Raw genomic sequence first — 19,460 nt, forward strand, 5'->3', positions numbered from 1 at the left:
TCTAGCGTCTAAAGCCTAAAATGAACCAAGATGAAAAAAAAGATGATTCTCAAGTGACTAAACTTTCGATGGGGAACTCGAGAGGAACCAAGTGCTGTGAAGAGACGCAGCAGTAAAAGGAATCTCTTGATTCGTTTTATGCAAAAGATGAATTGCCATGGGTTTAGCAAATTGAAAAACCTCTTTCATCTGCAAGACTGTTTTTGAAAGCTCTAAGACATTTTTCTTTTTAAATGATCTTCCTTTTGGTCGAATAATTCAGCCATAGTCCATTTCTTAATTTGGATATATATCTGATGTTCCATAATGCACGTGCTGCTCAAATTATAAATTCTGGAGGCTAATTTCTAAGCCTCTCGCAGTTTAACCAAAGTAGAATGTATTGCAACACCCCTATCCCCCCAAAAAAAAATTAAATCCCCACTTCTGCACTGCTTTTGGTGGCAACTTTGTGTCTGGTGGGTTTGTAAATCGCAGAAAATTCATGACAGCTGCACTGTAGTTTACATGACTAACTACCCATGAGACACTGGTGCACAAACCATCCTTGACAACCAAGCCTTCCTTCCCTGTATTTCTATATATTTTCATAATCTTACTCTATTTTTGTATTCGCCTTCTACTGCTTCTGTTTAAATATCCATCATTGTTCTTCCATCAACGTTAATTAACTTTCTCTTCTGAATCTGTCAATTGTTCTGTGTCATCTGCCAACAGCAACTCTAACAACTTCAACTTTATAGCAACATTTAAACGTAAGATCACATCTCGGCCTAACACAAGCATCCACTTATCCCTCTTCCCTGTATATAACCCAATCATTTCCAGCGATACTTGTACAGATTTCCTGGCTACTCTCAGCTTCTGCGTTGCTGGACGTTACTTATTCTTATTAAATATATTTCATTCAAAGTTTATGTAACCCAAAGTAACATGACGTAACATGACGTAACATAAGTTAACGTACCGTAACCTAGCGTTATCTAACCTAATTTAAAGAAAATATAATTTGTAATTATATAGGAAGAATTAAGAAATCGACGTTGAGAATCGCGTAAAAATTAACGTTGCAAAATGAATAGCGATTGTTACAACATTAAACAACAATGTTGACATTAGACATCACTAAGTCTCGCGAACCGGAAAACATTTCTCTGTTTTCCTACATCATAATCTTGGCCTCGCTCCTTTAGAATCTTGAAAATGTTAAGCATATTAAATTATTTAAAAAAAAAAAAAAAAAAAAAAAAAAAAAAAAAAAAAAAAAAAAAAAAAAAAAAAAAAATACCCATATTTCTCGCCTATCCACCCTTTCATGTTTTTTTTTTCCAGTATGCTCAGCAGATTTATTTCCCTATAATTCTTCCATACACTTTGCATAGAAACCTCACATATCCTCTGTCAGTTGTCGAGTATTTTCTTTCATCCAGTAAATTTACCCATAATTCAATATTTTTATTACCACCTTCCCAGTCTTGTATAGCAACTTAATTTTATATGCTTTAAATTATTTTAAAAGATTTTTAAACAATATATACTGAAAATAAATTTGTTTAGAGTCAACGCTAATGGCTGAAAAAAAAACGTAAAAAGAGGAAAGTATATTTTTCATATTCTATACATTAAAGCTCCGGCGCACGCGCGCACACAAAAAATAGGATAAATCTATTAACCTTAGGCCTATACGAACCGTCATTGGAGAGGCCTGGTAAAAGTAATATTATGGAGGGACTTGGGAACACCCTGGTTCCGCGCTCCCTTTGTCACCTCGCTGTTTGTTTACATTATCCACGCCGCTGTGGTCGTGGTGGACAGCTGATGGCATCGACCCAATGTTTACTCTCTGGATGAATCTCTGCTCTCAAATATATTTGATGAATTGCAGCAGCAGCAGAAGAGGCAGCGGCAGAGGCAGCGGCAGAGGCGGCGACGGCGGCGGCAGCGGCAGCGGCAGCAGCAGCAGCAGAAGCAGCAGCAGCAGAGGCTGCAGCAGCAGAGGCTGCAGCAGACGATAACAAGTCCTAACTTTTCTATCTTGGCAACGCTGTAATCTAATAATCTAGTAAACAATAATAAATTTTCGAAACAAATAATATCAGTATTTTTTTTTAATTTTTTACGGTTTGAGCCTCTTTGTCTAATACATAAGAATGCACGTGGTCGCCTATATGTGAATGCAGGGGTCAAGTCTCAGCTCCTGGTCCCGTCTCTTCGCTGGCCGCTATTCAGATCACTCTCTCTTCGCTTCGAGATTCTTATTGTACCTCTTCTTACAGCTACGTATGGGCCTGCCTTTCCCACTCCACTGTCCAGGTCGTTCCACTTCCCAAACACACTAATATTGAAGAACAACTTCCTAACTTCCCTGTACGTTGTTATTGTATCGCCCCTGGTACTTTTTCCTGTAATGTCAGCAGGTTTTGTTCCCTTAATCTTTCCTCATAGCATATACCCCCTCAGCCCTGGGGCTAGTTTCGCTGTAAATCTCTGCACGTTCTCCAGTTTCTTGATATGCTTGATCAGGAGTGGATTTCATACTGGTGATGCACCTTTCAATATAAGCCTGACATATGTCATATAGAAGTCTTGAATGGCTACTCGCTTCGTGCATGAACGTTAGTCGCAGAACAGAGTGATGCACGTTTGATGCAACAGTTTATCGGCTGATGTGAGCCTCAGGCGATATGCTCAGTACGATGCTCACTCCACGGTACTCCTTGAGCGAGGTCTGCACCATTTGGCCCCATCCCCACTCTTCACAATTTTGCGCTTACTGGGGTTAAATTTTAGTAGCCACTTGTCAGACTAGGTGTGTAGTCTGTCCAGGTCCATTTACTGTCATTCCTAGTAATCACTTGCTTGTATTCGCCTCAGTAATTTCTTATCATCTGTGAACTGGGAATACCTCTGACTCAATGCCTTCCGTCATGTTATTCACGTACAAAAGAAACAGTAACCAGTCCTAGCAGTGAAGAGTGGAACTCCACACGTCACACGCGTCTACGCTGACTCCACTTCTTGAATAATCACTCGTTGCTTTCTTCCTGTTGAGTATTCCTTGATCCAGTGTAATGCTTCTCTTGTTATTCCTGCCTGCATATACTTGAACTGTAAGAAGGCTTTTGACACAATTCCGCACAAGACACTGGTACAAAAGCTAGAGGAACAGGCAGGAATAACAAGAGAATTACACTGGATATATATATATATATATATATATATATATATATATATATATATATATATATATATATATATATATATATATATATATATATATATATATATATATATATATATATTATAGGTAGTAGGTTGGTAGACAGCAACCGCCCAGGGAGGTACTACCGTCCTGCCAAGTGAGTGTAAAACGAAAGCCTGTAATTGTTTTACATGATGGTAGGATTGCTGGTGTCCTTTTTTCTGTCTCATGAACATGCAAGATTTCAGGTACGTCTTGCTACTTCTACTTACACTTAGGTCACACTACACATACATGTACAAGCACATATATACACACCCCTCTGGGTTTTCTTCTATTTTCTTTCTAGTTCTTATTCTTGTTTATTTCCTCTTATCTCCATGGGGAAGTGGAACAGAATTCTTCCTCCGTAAGCCATGCGTGTTGTAAGAGGCAACTAAAATGCCGGGAGCAAGGGGCTAGTAACCTCTTCTCCTGTATATATTACTAAATGTAAAAGGAGAAACTTTCGTTTTTCCTTTTGGGCCACCCCGCCTCGGTGGGATACGGCCGGTGTGTTGAAAGAAGAAGAAAGAATATATAATTGTGTATATATAAATATATAATATATATGTGTATATATAAATATATAATATATATATATATATAAACATTGTCTCTACGTCCACAGCAGGACTTGAACCTGCTAACTCTGTATCAGAGTCCACAGTACTTTACCACGGAGCTAGACCCAAGATAAGTATGAGCGCTTAGCCGAAGCTTAGCAATGTTACCCCATACCCCCGGGCACCATACCCCCGGGCACCAAGCTCGTTTTGAAAGTTATTTCATCGAATCCTGCCACATGCAGTGGACAACGAAAGAGATTTGAAATGCTTAACAATTCGCAAACAGGCGAAATTATTTAAAAACATTGTCTCTACGTTTGCAAATAATTTGGCCCATTTACGAATTGTTAAGCATATATATATATATATATATATATATATATATATATATATATATATATATATATATATATATATATATATATATATATATATATGTCGTGACGAATAGGCAGAACTTGCGATCTTAAATAGCAACGCTCATCTTGCCATAGAGGACAAGCGAAAATTTGTGTATGCAATAATTTCGCCAAAATCATTCTGAACCTAACCAAAAAATATATTACATTGTGTTTGTTTAGTATTAAATTATTGTAAACAAATCTAAAATATATTTAGTTGGGCATGGCTAAAATAAATTGTTCTTGTTATAACAAGGTTAGGTAAGTTTTCTAAGATTCTTTTGGAGCAAAATTAAATTTTTTTACATTAACATTAATGAATTAATGAATTTTAGAAAGGACTTAATTTTAAATGAGTTCTTGCTAAGTGACCAGTTTTACATATTCGGCACGACATATATATATATATATATATATATATATATATATATATATATATATATATATATATATATATATATATATATATATACATATATATATATATATATATATATATATATATATATATATATATATATACATATATATATATATACATATATATATATATATATATATATATATATATATATATATATGTATATATATATATATATATATATATATATATATATATATATATATATATATATATATATATATACATATATATATATATGGTCTGATGGAAGTCAAAAGCGTCCTGATGGAGCCACTATGCTACCCTGGAAGGATGGAAATCAGATTGCCTGGGACTACACCTGTGCTGCCACATTGGCAGACACCTACTTGCCATACTCTGTAGTGGAAGGGGGTGGAGCTGCCAGCCACAGGGAGACCCAGAAGATCCGAAAATATGAAGACCTTCCCCCTTGCTATAACTTCATTCCAATAGGGTCGGAGACCCTTGGAGCATGGGGCAAGTGTGCTCTAAAGTTCCTCAAAGAGCTGGGTGAAAAGCTCATCATAGAAACCAAGGACCACAGGGCGACCAGCTTCCTCTTTCAGAGACTCAGTGTTGCGATCCAGAGAGGAAATGCCTGCAGCATTCTGGGCACGCGGCCCACCGCAGGGGAGCTGGACGAAGTATTCGAGATGTAGCTCTGAGTTACCTATGTTGTTTTACTTTGTATCATATTTTTGTGAATGTTTTGTCAATGTATTTTGTCTTTAAATAAAATATATATACATAATATAGGGGGTGGTAGGAGAAAATTCTCAAACAGCTTCAGGGAGAATCTTGAGTTTTCCCTGAAGCAAGTTTATTCTTTTCTCTGAGGATGAGGGTCCCCATAACAGTTCTAGAGGTGGTACCTCCCTATATTTGTATATATATATATATATATATATATATATATATATATATATATATATATATATATATATATATATATATATATATATATATATATATATATATATATATATATATATATATATATATATATATATATATATATATATATATATATATATAATTACAATACTCTTTTCCATTAAGAGGAAATATTTTTTCCACACGAGTAAATAATGTCAGTCAAAATCTGAAATCTTTTGTGTGCTTCCTCGTAAATATGGACTGAGCTCCAGCGGGTTAACTCTTAGAAGAAAGTCGACCTTCCATTGCGGAAGTGCTGGTCATGTTGGGTAATGACTTAGGGGAGAGGTGAAAAATAGGGTAATGGAGAGATAAAGGTTGAGAAACCTCGGCTCAGAACGTTAAGAGAGATCAGGAGTGTAGAACTAACATCAGTGTATTTACGAAAATCTAACAACTTTGTATCAGAAGGTTTTGAAAAAAATATTTATAAAGTAAATTATTCGGACACAATATATTCATAATATATATTCTATATGTCCATCTGTTTGTCTGTCTCTTCTCTCTCTTTCTCTGTTATCCCTTTTTCCCTACAGTTTTCTGTACCTTAATCTTTATTTCTATCATGTTGCTTCCCGCTTAACGTTGGAAAACAATGATGACATTACATACATTGTGTTGAATCTCTCTTGGCAAATGTTTTCAATACATCTAGGTGACCTACCGTATTTTTAATACACTCAGACTCTTACAATGTATTTAGGGGACCCACCTAGGAGACCACTCCAGACTTTCCCAGTGTATTTAGGGGACCCACCTAGGAGACCACTCCAGACTTTCACAATGTATTTAGGGGACCCACCTAGGGGACCACTCCAGACTTTCACAGTGTATTTAGGGGACCCACCTAGGGGACCACTCCAGACTTTCACAGTGTATTTAGGGGACCCACCTAGGGGACCACTCCAGACTTTCACAGTGTATTTAGGGGACCCACCTAGGGGACCACTCCAGACTTTCACAATGTATCTAACAGATTCGCTTTTATTCTTACCACTTTAGCCGGAGACGCTTCCAGAGCTCTTGTCTGCGACCGCGACCCTGGCAAGAGCTCCTGGTTGCTGTCCTGACTGATCTAGTTGTTAGTGCCCGCCGCCCGCAGTCCAACGTATGCATCACAACCCTTTTAAAATCTTGAAAATGTGTGATATTAAGACTATTGGTCCATAATTTTTGCAACTGCTTTTCTGCCACCTTAGTGGAAAGGGACAATATCAGAGATTTTAATGACTGTGGGATGACTCCAGTGTTTAGGCTTCCCCACGAAATATTTAAAGCATGTGATATGTGTTTCTTGAAATTCCTAATGAATATCAAGTTCCACGAGTCTAGTCCTGGAGCGGAGTGCATGGGCATGCACTCAATAGCTTCTTCATAGTCAAGTGGGTTTAGAGTTATATCAGAGATTATGGAGATATTTACAGCATTATGTGTCTCATTCATGAAGAACTTATTTGGGTCATACCAGGACTTACCTGTCACTCGTTTCTTTGTTGCTGTCAGTGTATGCTCCATCTCCTTTAACCAATGGCCCAATATTTTATGTTATTTTTTACCTGGGTTTTGCATATGAGAAGAAGTATTTGGGATTTCTTTTAGTTTCGCTTATGACTTCTGGCTTACTCTGTCCGTCCTGGACTCTGAATGATGTATCGAATTCAAATTGAGCTCAACCTTTTCTGATTCTCAAGCCGTATTACTTTTAGTTCTTCAGAGAGTCTGGTGTCTTTGAGGAGCTGTTATTCGCCGTCTTACAGAGGACACGCTTTTTACTTTCCAACCTGCACCTTCTGCTCCTTCTTCGTAACGGTATGTGTCGGGGAGTATATTTTTAATGTCAGTGAGCTCATCCTCCACATACAGGACGGCCCCACTTACACAGCAGGTTAGGTTTCGGGCTATTTCCGTAAAACGAAAATCGCTGTCAAGAGAAACATAGCCTATTTTTCCACTTTCAAATACATATAAAAGCCTGATAACATGTTTATACTATCACATATTAAGTGAGCAGTAGAGCTAGGCCTAAGAAATTGCTAAAGTTAAATTTATTAATCATTCCCTCGTGGTTGAGTGTTTTGCTAATTACGACCAGTAGGTATGCATGTCTGAGCTTCTGTTGTGTTCGGCATTGTAGTGTTCCGAACCAAATCTTTATTTTCAGTGAATATGAGATCTAAGGTATTTTCTAGTCTAGTCGGATCTGCTATTGGCTAGCATAAAGCGAATTTGTTGCAGTCTTAGTTCAGTTGTGTGAGTCTTCATCCACACCAGTTCCTGAGATTCTTTCTGCCACTTTTACAATCAATCCAAGAGACCCACATATATTCTACCCAGGCTTTCACAATGTATCCAGGAGACCTATATTTATTCGATCCAAACGCTCCTCATGACTTGCATCTTGCCACGCCCACCAGATGCTGGCAACGGCGCCGTCATAACAAAACCTTCATGGACTGTAAAGCCCGTCAGCACAATCACGTTTGCTATCACAGGTCGCACTTACGCTGGGTTTTAGTGTTGCAGTTACGACAGCGTCGGGTAGGCAGTGAGGTGAGGAGAGCTCATTACCCCCTTTTGCTTGGCGGTCGTGAAGAGCTGACTGGCTAGTTACGCGCAGAGTGACGGTAAGACTGCACCGTAAAAGAAGACTAATGAATAAATTAATTCCTCTTCCTCATTACAGTAGACACAAAATTCGCTATTAACCCACGATTTAAAGGGAAACTTTACACGTTGTTTAGGTTCCATCCTGATTGATTATTATGTTTGGACAGTCCGAAAGATTGTCTAAACTTTCCTCTCCAAACCGACAGTTGATAGTGAAGATGTTAGGTAAAATTAAACAGTAACTTATGAGATTATATTTGAGGCTCTAGCTGGGACGGAACCGAATATTAAAGATTCAAGGAGCTGAAGAACCCAATAATAGAGGCTCTAAGTGAAGCAGAACCCAATATTTGAGACCCTGGATCTGACCCAAATGATATAGAAGAAAATGGTGTAAAAAAAAAAATATAAACATACCGAGCCTGTATTTACAATCAACATTTTACTGTAAGTAGAGTTTTATCAAGGACTTTATATCAGTACTGATAAAGTTTACCTAGAGCTACCCATTGCATGTAAATAAAGGTTTTTCTGTGTAGAAAGTCACTTTTTATAATATTTGTCGGTTAGTTTTGCCATCAACAGTGGTGGAGATTCCCTGATTTAACAGCATTAAGTACACAGATACCTTTTACCCAACTCTTTAATACTTCCAGCAAGACTGGAGATTCTTAAACTCAACCGCTATGTTTCCCTATAGCAATTTTTTTTAAAGGGGTGGGATGCTACTCTCAGCAGTATAATAACAAACAGGTACCTATTTTTACTTTTACGCAATGTGGGCAGGGGCAGCAGGAACGTATGTATACTTGCCCAAATGTTATCTGTGGTAGGGAACCGAACCCGGGATCTTGGCCAAAGGCCAATAGAAAAGGTCTGGGAGTAGAAGAGTTCACGAAACTCATCGTAAGTTGTAACTGTGAGCTACGGGAATAAAGTGGGTTATGAGAAAGGGACAAGACAGGTGATGAGAAACAAGCGGTGGAGTTCGAGTGGTAGGAACGGATAAAGGTAGATGATGAGAGACGAGTGGTGGAGTTAGTGCAGTGGGAAGGAGGGAAGAAGCAGGTGATAAGAGAGAATGGTGGAGTTAGTGCAGTGTTAAGGAGGTAAGAAGCAGGTGATGAGAGAGGAGCTGGTGGTGTGAGTTAAGGGGAGGAGGGCGACCATTAGCGGTAAGTATCAACAAAGGGCGCGGGAAAGGTTTGTTGACACAGTGACGTCACATTGTGTTAGCTGGGCGGGGAGTTTCCTGTCTTGGTCAGACCACACACACGACCCGTGATACCTTTTATTGTGGCATTGACAACTCTTCACTTTCCTGTCAGACCACTGGATTTTTGCGGTGACGAATTCCGTTTGTCACACCACTGGTGAAGATGCTGTGAGTATGCAACATTTATATGTGCACATAGCATAAAATTTCACGTCTATCCATTTACTAAAATTCCGTTAAACTAATATATACATATACATATATATATATATATATATATATATATATATATATATATATATATATATATATATATATATATATATATATATATATATATATAAAGGAAGCCTATATTTTCACTACTATTTACTACTACTACTAGAACTACTTACTACTAGTAGTACTACTTAATAATACTACTATTACTAGTACTTACGAATATTACTACTACTAGAACCACTACCACTTACTTTTCTACTACTGTTAACTACTACTATTACTAATACTACTACTAATGGTAATAATTATAATAATTTTCTCTTTTCTGACTACATAATTATCCTAACAAATCATACTGAAGCTCCCTGGATGTACCCGCTCCTCTCCCTAACATCACCATCCTTCCTCCCCAACACCACCTTCCTTTCTCCCCAACACCACCTTCCTCCCCAACACCACCTTCCTTCCTCCCCAACATTACCTTCTTTCCTCCCCAACACCACCTTCCTTCCTCCCCAACACAACCCTCCTCTCCCACCCTACCTTCCTCCCCAACACTACCTACCTCCCCAACACCACCCTCCTCTCCAACCCTACCTTCCTCCCAAACACCACCTTCCTCACCAACATCTTCCTCTCCTTTTCCCCAATTCCCCCTCCCTTCGGTCCTATCATTCCCCCCTCCCTTCAGTCTCATCATCCCCTATCATTCTCTCCTATCACCCCCAATAAACCACCACCCCCTCCCCTGCCCCCCATCCCAACTCCCATTCTTCCCTTCACCCCTTTTCCCATTGACTCGGGATGAGAAGTGGCGGCAGTTGTCATACGGCATATTAGCAGACCATTGTGACGGCAACGCACCACCGCGCTGCCGGACCCCTCAAACACCCGGTGAAAAATAATCTGTCGGCTTCCCATTGTGTGACAGAGATGGTCCTCGGTGGGACTGAAGGGCAGGGAAGGGGGGTGAGAACTAACGGATGGGTGAGGAAGGGAGGGGGAGAGTGAGAAAAGTGAAAGGAGTAAAAGAAAGTAGAAGGAAAGTGATCCTTCGTGACGGGGAACAAATCTGAGTTAAATAAATACTTAAACGAGTAGACTGAAAAACAAATCACCATGAAATAAGAATGGTGAGAGCCACAAGTGGATGCAGCCAACAACAACAACATAAGCAGCTACGACGCGTCAACGTCTGTGAAAAGGGATGTAATCAGAGAAAGAGTGTACCAATATAAACGTAAATCAGTATTCATACTGTGTTTACAGTGAGCAGTTACCAATGTTGCTTGCACAGTTGCACACACTACTGCACCGCGAAGAATCAAACACGGATCTTAGTGGATCCTGATAAACATGCGTGCAACAAGTGGATCCCGTCACGTGGACAGTCTAACAGACGACCACTGTTACAGTAGAGCGGACTTAGTCAGGGTAATATAGCAAGCTGTTTCTTATGCTTTAAAATATCAACCATTAAAACCTCTTCATACGGACTCCATAATTGCTCTCTGCTCACCTATACTCTCATCACAAGTAATTGAATAAAATCCTGGTACCTGCATTATCTTTGAGTAATGCAAGCACCAGTAATATACAAGCAATAGCTGTACCTACAAGCAGAACCACAATGAGCTGGATATCAAGCATCACTGGCATCCGAGGAAACAAGGCTTCACAAGGTGCTATAATAGCCACAAGAGAAAAGCAGGTAATCTTCCGTATTTCAAGTAGTCAGTGACTCAAGAAACTATATTACTATACAACACACATACGTAAGAAACTCGCAGCTGCTCAAAAGATCAGAAATGAGGTATGAATCGCATACTAAGTGGCAACAGGAAGACGGCCAGACAAAAAAAAATCAGTTGTCTTTGGCTATTTCACACACACACACACACACAAAAAAAAAAAAAAAACAAGGTAATTGAGATTGCTTCAAATGAACAGTGCTAGGACTGCTGCCAAATTACTGTACAACAATTAATACACTACTTGATTGACTATTATATGACAAAAAAAAATAATGTGTTCAAGTTCTCCCTCACTGCATTAGGCACCATATATATGTATATATATATATATATATATATATATATATATATATATATATATATATATATCTATCATATATATATATATATATATATATATATATATATATATATATATATATATATATATATATATATGTATATATGTATCATATATATATATATATATATATATATATATATATATATATTTAATATATATATATATATATATATATATATATATATATATATATATATATATGTCGACGAAGAAAGGGAGGCGGTAATTTCATGCATTGGCCAGGGAGGTATACCATGTTTTAGGTGTGAAGAAGAGCAGGATGTGAGTGTGGGGCAGGTGCGTGAGGAATTACGTAGAATGAAATGGGGTAAAACAGCTGGAACTGACGGGATCATGCCAGAGATGTTAAAAGCAGGGGTGTTGGAGTGGTTGGTATTTTTGTTTAATAAATGTATGAAAGAGGGGAAGGTACCTAGGGATTGGCAGAGAGCATGTATAGTTCCTTTATATAAAGGGAAAGGGGACAAAAGGGTTTGTAAAAATTATAGAGGAATTAGTTTACTGAGTATACCAGGAAAAGTGAACGGTAGGGTTATAATTGAAAGAATTAGAGGTAAGACAGAATGTAGGATTGCAGATGAGCAGGGAGGCTTCAGAGTGGGTAGGGGATGTGTAGATCAAATGTTTACATTGAAGTATATATGTGAACAGTATTTAGATAAAGGTAGGGAAGTTTTCATTGCATTTATGGATTTAGAAAAGGCATATGATAGAGTGGATAAGGGAGCAATGTGGCAGATGTTGCAAGTATATGGAATAGGTGGTAAGTTACTAAATACTGTAAAGAGTTTTTATGAGGATAATGAGGCTCAGGTTAAGGTGTGTAGATGAGAGGGAAACTACTTCCTGGTAAAAGTAGGTCTTACACAGGGATGTGTAATGTCACCATGGTTGCTTAATATATTTAAAGATGGGTTTGTAAAAGAAGTAAATGCTAGGGTGTTCGGGAGAGGGGTGGGCTTAAATTATGGGGAATCAAATACAAAATGGGAATTGACACAGTTACTTTTTGCTGATGATACTGTGCTTATGGGAGACTCTAAAGAAAAATTGCAAAAGTTAGTGGACGAGTTTGGGAGTGTGTGTAAAGGTAGAAAGTTGAAAGTGAACATAGAAAAGAGTAAGGTGATGAGCGTATCAAATGATTTAGATAAAGAAAATTTGGATATCAAATTGGAGAGGAGGAGTATGGAAGAAGTGAATGTTTTCAGGTATTTGGAAGTTGACGTGTCAGCAGATGGATTTATGAAGGATGAGGTTAATCATAGAATTGATGAAGGAAAAAAGGTGAGTGGTGCATTGAGGTATATGTGGAGACAAAAAACGTTATCTATGGAGGCAAAGAAGGGAATGTATGAAAGTATTGTGGTACCAACACTCTTATATGGGTGTGAAGCTTGGGTGGTAAATGCAGCAGCGAGGAGACGGTTGGAGGCAGTGGAGATGTCCTATCTAAGGGCAATGTGTGGTGTAAATATTATGCAAAAAAATTGGAGTGTGGAAATTTGGAGCTGTGGAGTTAATAAAAGTATTAGTCAGAGGGCTGAAGAGGGGTTGTTGAGGTGGTTTGGTCATTTAGAGAGAATCTTTCAAAGTAGAATGACATGGAGAGCGTATAAATCTGTAGGGGAAGGAAGGCGGGGTAGGGGTCGTCCTCGGAAAGGTTGGAGGGATGGGGTAAAGGGGGTTTTGTGGCCGAGGGGCTTGGGCTTCCAGCAAGCGTGCATGAGCGTGTTAGATAGGAGTAAATGGAGACGAATGGTATTTGGGACCTGACGAGCTGTTGGAGTGTGAGCAGGGTAACATTTAGTGAAGGGATTCAGGGAAATAGTTATTATATACTTAAATGATAGTAATTTAAGGTCGACCCTGGTGTCATCACCATCATCGGGTCAAACTTCTACTGACGGGGCGCTGATAGTCCCCAGGTCGAATTCTCCGGTTATTTTCTATTAGACGGACTTGAATCCTGGAAATAGTATGTACAATGCCTGCACCTTAAAGGAGGGGTTTGGGATATTGGCAGTTTGGAAGTATATGTTGTGTATCTTTATACGTATATGCTTCTAAGCTATTGTATTCCGAGCACCTCTGCAAAAACAGTGATTATGTGTGAGTGAGGTGAAAGTTTGAATGATGATGAAAGTATTTTCTTTTTGGGGATTTTCTTTCTTTCTGGGCCACCCTGCCTCGGTGGGAGACGGCCTACTTGTTTTATATACATACATACATACATATATATATATATATATATATATATATATATATATATATATATATATATATATATATATATATATGTCGTGCCGAATATGTAAAACTGATCAATTAGCAAGAACCCATTTGAAATTAAGTCCTTTCTGAAATTTTCTCTTATACGTTTGAAGATATATTTTTTTCATTAATGTTAATATAAAAAAATTTAATTTTGCACCAAAAGAATCTTAGAAAACTTACCTAACCTTATTATAAAAAGAACAGTTTATTTTAGTCTAACCCAACTAAATATATTTTAGATTTGTTTACAATAATTTAATACATTAGGAAGTTGATAGGGTCTGCATGTTGCCACTGAGGTCTGTACATTGCACATGCTAGTACAGAGGTACTAGTGTTTATGTAGAGCTTGAATAACATCATTTCAAGATGTGTAGGGGTGGCAACATCAATGTGCTGGGCATGAACACTTTTAGAGAAGCACACAGCAACACCTCCTCCTTGCCCTTGCCTGTCTCTTCTCGTCCATGAGGTGTAGCCCTCCCTCTCTCTCTCTCTCTCTCTCTCTCTCTCTCTCACTCCTAATCACATCCTCACAACTGTGCTACTCCGTGAAAAACTTCCCTTCAATCCTTGCAACATTGCATAGCTCCTGATGACGCACTGAGAAGTGTGAAAGTACTTGAGTAAAAGATTTCCATCCTCCCCCTCCCGTAGCTTGTCTTGAACTGTTAAGATCGCTTGTCTTCGATTGCATATATATATATATATATATATATATATATATATATTTATATATATATATATATATATATATATATATTTCTACTTACACTTAGGTCACACTACACATACATGTACAAGCATATATATACACACCCCTTTGGGTTTTCTTCTATTTTCTTTCTAGTTCTTGTTCTTGTTTATTTCCTCTTACCTCCATGGGGAAGTGGAACAGAATTCTTCCTCCGTAAGCCATGCGTGTTGTAAGAGGCGACTAAAATGCCGGGAGGAAGGAGCTAGTAACCCCTTCTCCTGTATATATTACTAAATGTAAAAGGAGAAACTTTCGTTTTTCCTTTTGGGCCACCCTGCCTCGGTGGGATACGGCCGGTGTGTTGAAAGAAAGAAAGAAGATATATATATATATATATATATATATATATATATAATGTATATATATAATATATATATATATATATACATATATATATGTCGTGCCGAATATGTAAAACTGGTCAATTAGCAAGAACTCATTTGAAATTAAGTCCTTTCTGAAATTTTCTCTTATACGTTTAAAGATATATATTTTTCATTAATGTTAATGTAAAAATTTATAATTTTGCACCAAAAGAATCTTAGAAAACTTACGTAACCTTATCATAACAAGAACAATTTATTTTAGTCTAACCCAACTAAATATATTTTAGATTTGTTTACAATAATTTAATACTAAACAATCACAGTGAAATATATTTTTTTTTGTTAGGTTCAGAATGATTTTGGCGAAATTATTGCATACACAAATTTTCACTTGTCCTATATGGCAAGATGAGCGTTGCTATTTAAGCCAAGATTGGCTTCAATAGCAACGTTCATCTTGCCATATAGGACAAGCGAAAATTTGTGTATGCAATAATTTCGTCAAAGTTATTCTGAACCTAACGAAAAAAATATATTTCACTGTGATTGTTTAGTAGTATTAAATTACTGTAAACAAATCTAAAATATATTTAGTTGGGTTAGACTAAAATAAATTGTTCTTGTTATGATAAGGTTAGGTAAGTTTTCTAAGATTCTTTTGGTGCAAAATTATAAATTTTTACATTAACATTAATGAAAAATATATATCTTTAAACGTATAAGAGAAAATTTCAGAAATGACTTAATTTTAAATGAGTTCTTGCTAATTGACCAGTTTTACATATTCGGAACGACATATATATATATATATATATATATATATATATATATATATATATATATATATATATATATATATATATATATATATATATATGCAATCGAAGACAAGCGATCTTAACAGTTCAAGACAAGCCACGGGAGGGGGAGGATGGAAATCTTTTACTCAAGTACTTTCACACTTCTCAGTGCGTCATCAGGAGCTATGCAATGTTGCAAGGCAGCAACTGAAGGATTGAAGGGAAGTTTTTCACGGAGTAGCACAGTTGTGAGGATGTGATTAGGAGTGAGAGAGAAAGAGAGAGAGAGAGAGAGAGAGAGAGAGAGAGAGAGAGAGAGAGAGAGAGAGAGAGAGAGGGAGGGAGGGAGGGCTACACCTCATGGACGAGAAGAGACAGGCAAGGGCAAGGAGGAGGTGCTGCTGTGTGCTTCTCTAAAAGTGTTCATGCCCAGCACATTGATGTTGCCACCCCTACACATCTTGAAATGATGTTATTCAAGCTCTACATAAACACTAGTACCTCTGTACTAGCATGTGCAATGTACAGACCTCAGTGGCAACATGCAGACCCCATCAACTTCCTAATGTAAAATATTGACTCCCTTCTGCTACAACACAACTGTCAACATATCATAATTGTTGGTGACCTCAACCAACACCTTATACAGAGGGACTTTGATGACCTTCTTGCAGTGTTTGACATGAGAAACTTTGTTGATTTCCCTACTCACATCTCTGGCTCCTCCCTTGACCCAGTAGTGAGTGATCTGGCAGAAGTCATAGTCACTTGTCAACCCCTCGGCTATGTTGGATCGTCTGACCACAAGGCTGTTTTTACGACACTTAAGATCCCAACAGAACGAGGTGAGGAGTCCACACGCACAACCTGGCTATGGGAAAGAGGTAATTGGCCAGCCCTTTGCTCTGAGCTCGCCACCACCGATTGGAATGCTCTTCTCCAAGGGGATGTTGACAACCAAGTGAAAGCCTTCACTGGACACATTCTTAATCTACAACAAGAACACATTCCTCACAGGCAATATGTGACGAAGCCTACAGATCAGCCTTGGTTTGGCTTTTGTTGTAGAGAGGCTGCTACTGCTAAGTACAAAGCATGGCGAAGGTATAAGAGACATCCTACCACCTATAACAGAAACTTGCACAGGCAAGCCTGTAGGCACATAGGTGACGTTCAAAAGTGGGCCATTGCTAAATGGGAGGTGGGCACTAAAAGAAAGCTAGCATCAGGTAGGGTAGGCTCCAAAACCTGGTGGTCCCTGGTCAAGGACAGACAAGGTTATCTGCCTGATGAACTCATTCCACCTCTAAATCGACAGGATGGGACCACCTCTACTAGTAGTCAAGAGAAGGCGAACCTCTTTGCTGAACACTTTGCTACCAAAATGCAAGTTCCTGATCCAGCAAGGGACCCTCCTTGGCTAGCTGCAAGAACTGTGTCAAAACTGTCAGTGGTGGCAATAAGGCAGGAGGAGGTGCATTTCCTTCTTAAATCGCTTGACCAAGAAAAGGCTGTGAGCCCAGACAAGTTGAGCCCAAGATTGCTGAGAAGATGTGCAGACCAGCTAGCAGCACCTCTAACTCGCATCTTTCAGCACTGCCTAGTACAGTGTAAATGGCCCTCTCTATGGAAAGAGGCAAATGTAGTCCCTGTTCACAAAAAGAAGAGCAGAGCAGAAATCAGCAACTACAGACCAGTGTCACTCCTGTCAGTCACTGGTAAGATCCTGGAGACAATAATCTCAACACAAATGACGGAGTTTTTTGACTACCACTCACTACTTTGTGATCGCCAATATGGCTTCAGGAAAGGTTACTCTGCTGCTGATCTGTTGTTAAACCTCTCCACTAAGTGGCACTAGTCACTGGATGAATCCAAAGTCAGCTGTGTGGTAGCACTGGACATTGCTGGCGCTTTCGACCGGGTGTGGCACCAGGGCCTCTTAGCAAAACTTCAAGCACTGGGAATTGCAGGCTCTACGCTATGTCTCTTCAGTGATTACTTTCATGGTAGATCTCTAAGTGTAGTTCTCAATGGAACGGAATCAGCAAGACATCCTATTGGGGCAAGTGTTCCACAAGGAAGCGCGCTGGGACCATTGTTATGGAATGTCTACTTCAACGACCTTCTTCATCTCATCCCAGAATCACATGCATATGCAGACGACTGTACACTGATATTCACTTATCCAAGAGAAGAAATGCCAGCTGCTCTAAGCTACATCAATCACCAGCTGAGAGCTATATCAGCTTGGGGAAATAGATGGCAAGTAACATTTGCACCTGAGAAAACGCAAATGATGATCGTCTCTAGGCACCATGATGATAATGCTGGTGCAGTAGTAATGATGAATGGGAGGGTGTTGGCACCTGGAGAAGAAATTGATATCCTTGGGGTGAAATTTGACTCCAAACTAACCATGAAGGACCATGTTGTAAATCTTGCAAACAAGGCAGCCAGGAAGCTTACAGCACTTCGACGTATCTCGCATCTGCTTGACAGTAGGGGTTGCAAGATTCTGTACGAGGCACAAGTACGCTCACACCTTGAGTATGCTCCACTTTCTTGGTTTGCCTGCCCCCCCTCTCATCTGCGACTGCTCGACAGAGTAGAGAACAGAGCAAGACGTCTCATCTCTCGCCTGGACCCATCCTGGATAGATCTGTCATTTCAGCAGAGCCTTCAACATAGGAGGGATGTGGGTGGCCTTACTGTTATGTACAAGGTCAATATTGTCAAAGTACCACACTTGGATCCACTTCGAGGACAGCGTGAAACAAGCTTTTGTGCCACAAGACGGGCAGAAAGCAGCAACTTCACTCTGGCTGTACCCTTCTCCAGAACATCACTCCATCTGAGATCATACATACCCAGGATGACTCGAGTATGGAACACATTCGTACAGCATAATGATGTCAACGAGATAAAGTCAGTTGATCAAGTGAAAATGCTGGCCCACAGATGGCTCCAACTTCATCCTGTTCCCTACTTGTATGTCTCATAACAATAAAAATGCTTTCAAATGAGCTGATGTAGGTAACAGCTCTTAGCTTGCCAATAAAGTTAGGAATCCTTAACCTGTAAATAGCTGTCAATAAAGCTAGGGATCCATAACCTTGTCAAACCCTGTGTAAAAAAAAAAAAAAAAAAAGTTCATAAAAAATGCATTTTCAAGCCAAAACATATTTGGTAGTTCAATAATATCCGCCGCATTCAAACTCCATCAACCCATTTTCAAAATGCAAGTTCTTCGACCCAAATATGATAATTAGTCTTAGTCAGCTACCAGACTAATTGTATAAAGATACAAACATCTCACCAAACGTCGAAGTCCCACAATAGCATGAAGTATACACCTCGCTAGAACACGGATTATTTAACGTGTAGACTCCATCTGGACTCTCAGACTGAATCCACGAATGACCATTTGGTGCTAAATTCAACCCAAGATATATTTGTGTGTGTGTGGGGGGGGTGTATTGAGATTCTTTGAGCAACAATTTTGAGTGGCAATTCTTCTAATCAACAAGTGAAAGTCAACTATACTATGCTTTCCTCACTTAACA

Source organism: Cherax quadricarinatus, chromosome 17 (assembly GCF_038502225.1).
Source record: "Cherax quadricarinatus isolate ZL_2023a chromosome 17, ASM3850222v1, whole genome shotgun sequence".
Taxonomy (NCBI): Eukaryota; Metazoa; Arthropoda; class Malacostraca; order Decapoda; family Parastacidae; genus Cherax; species Cherax quadricarinatus.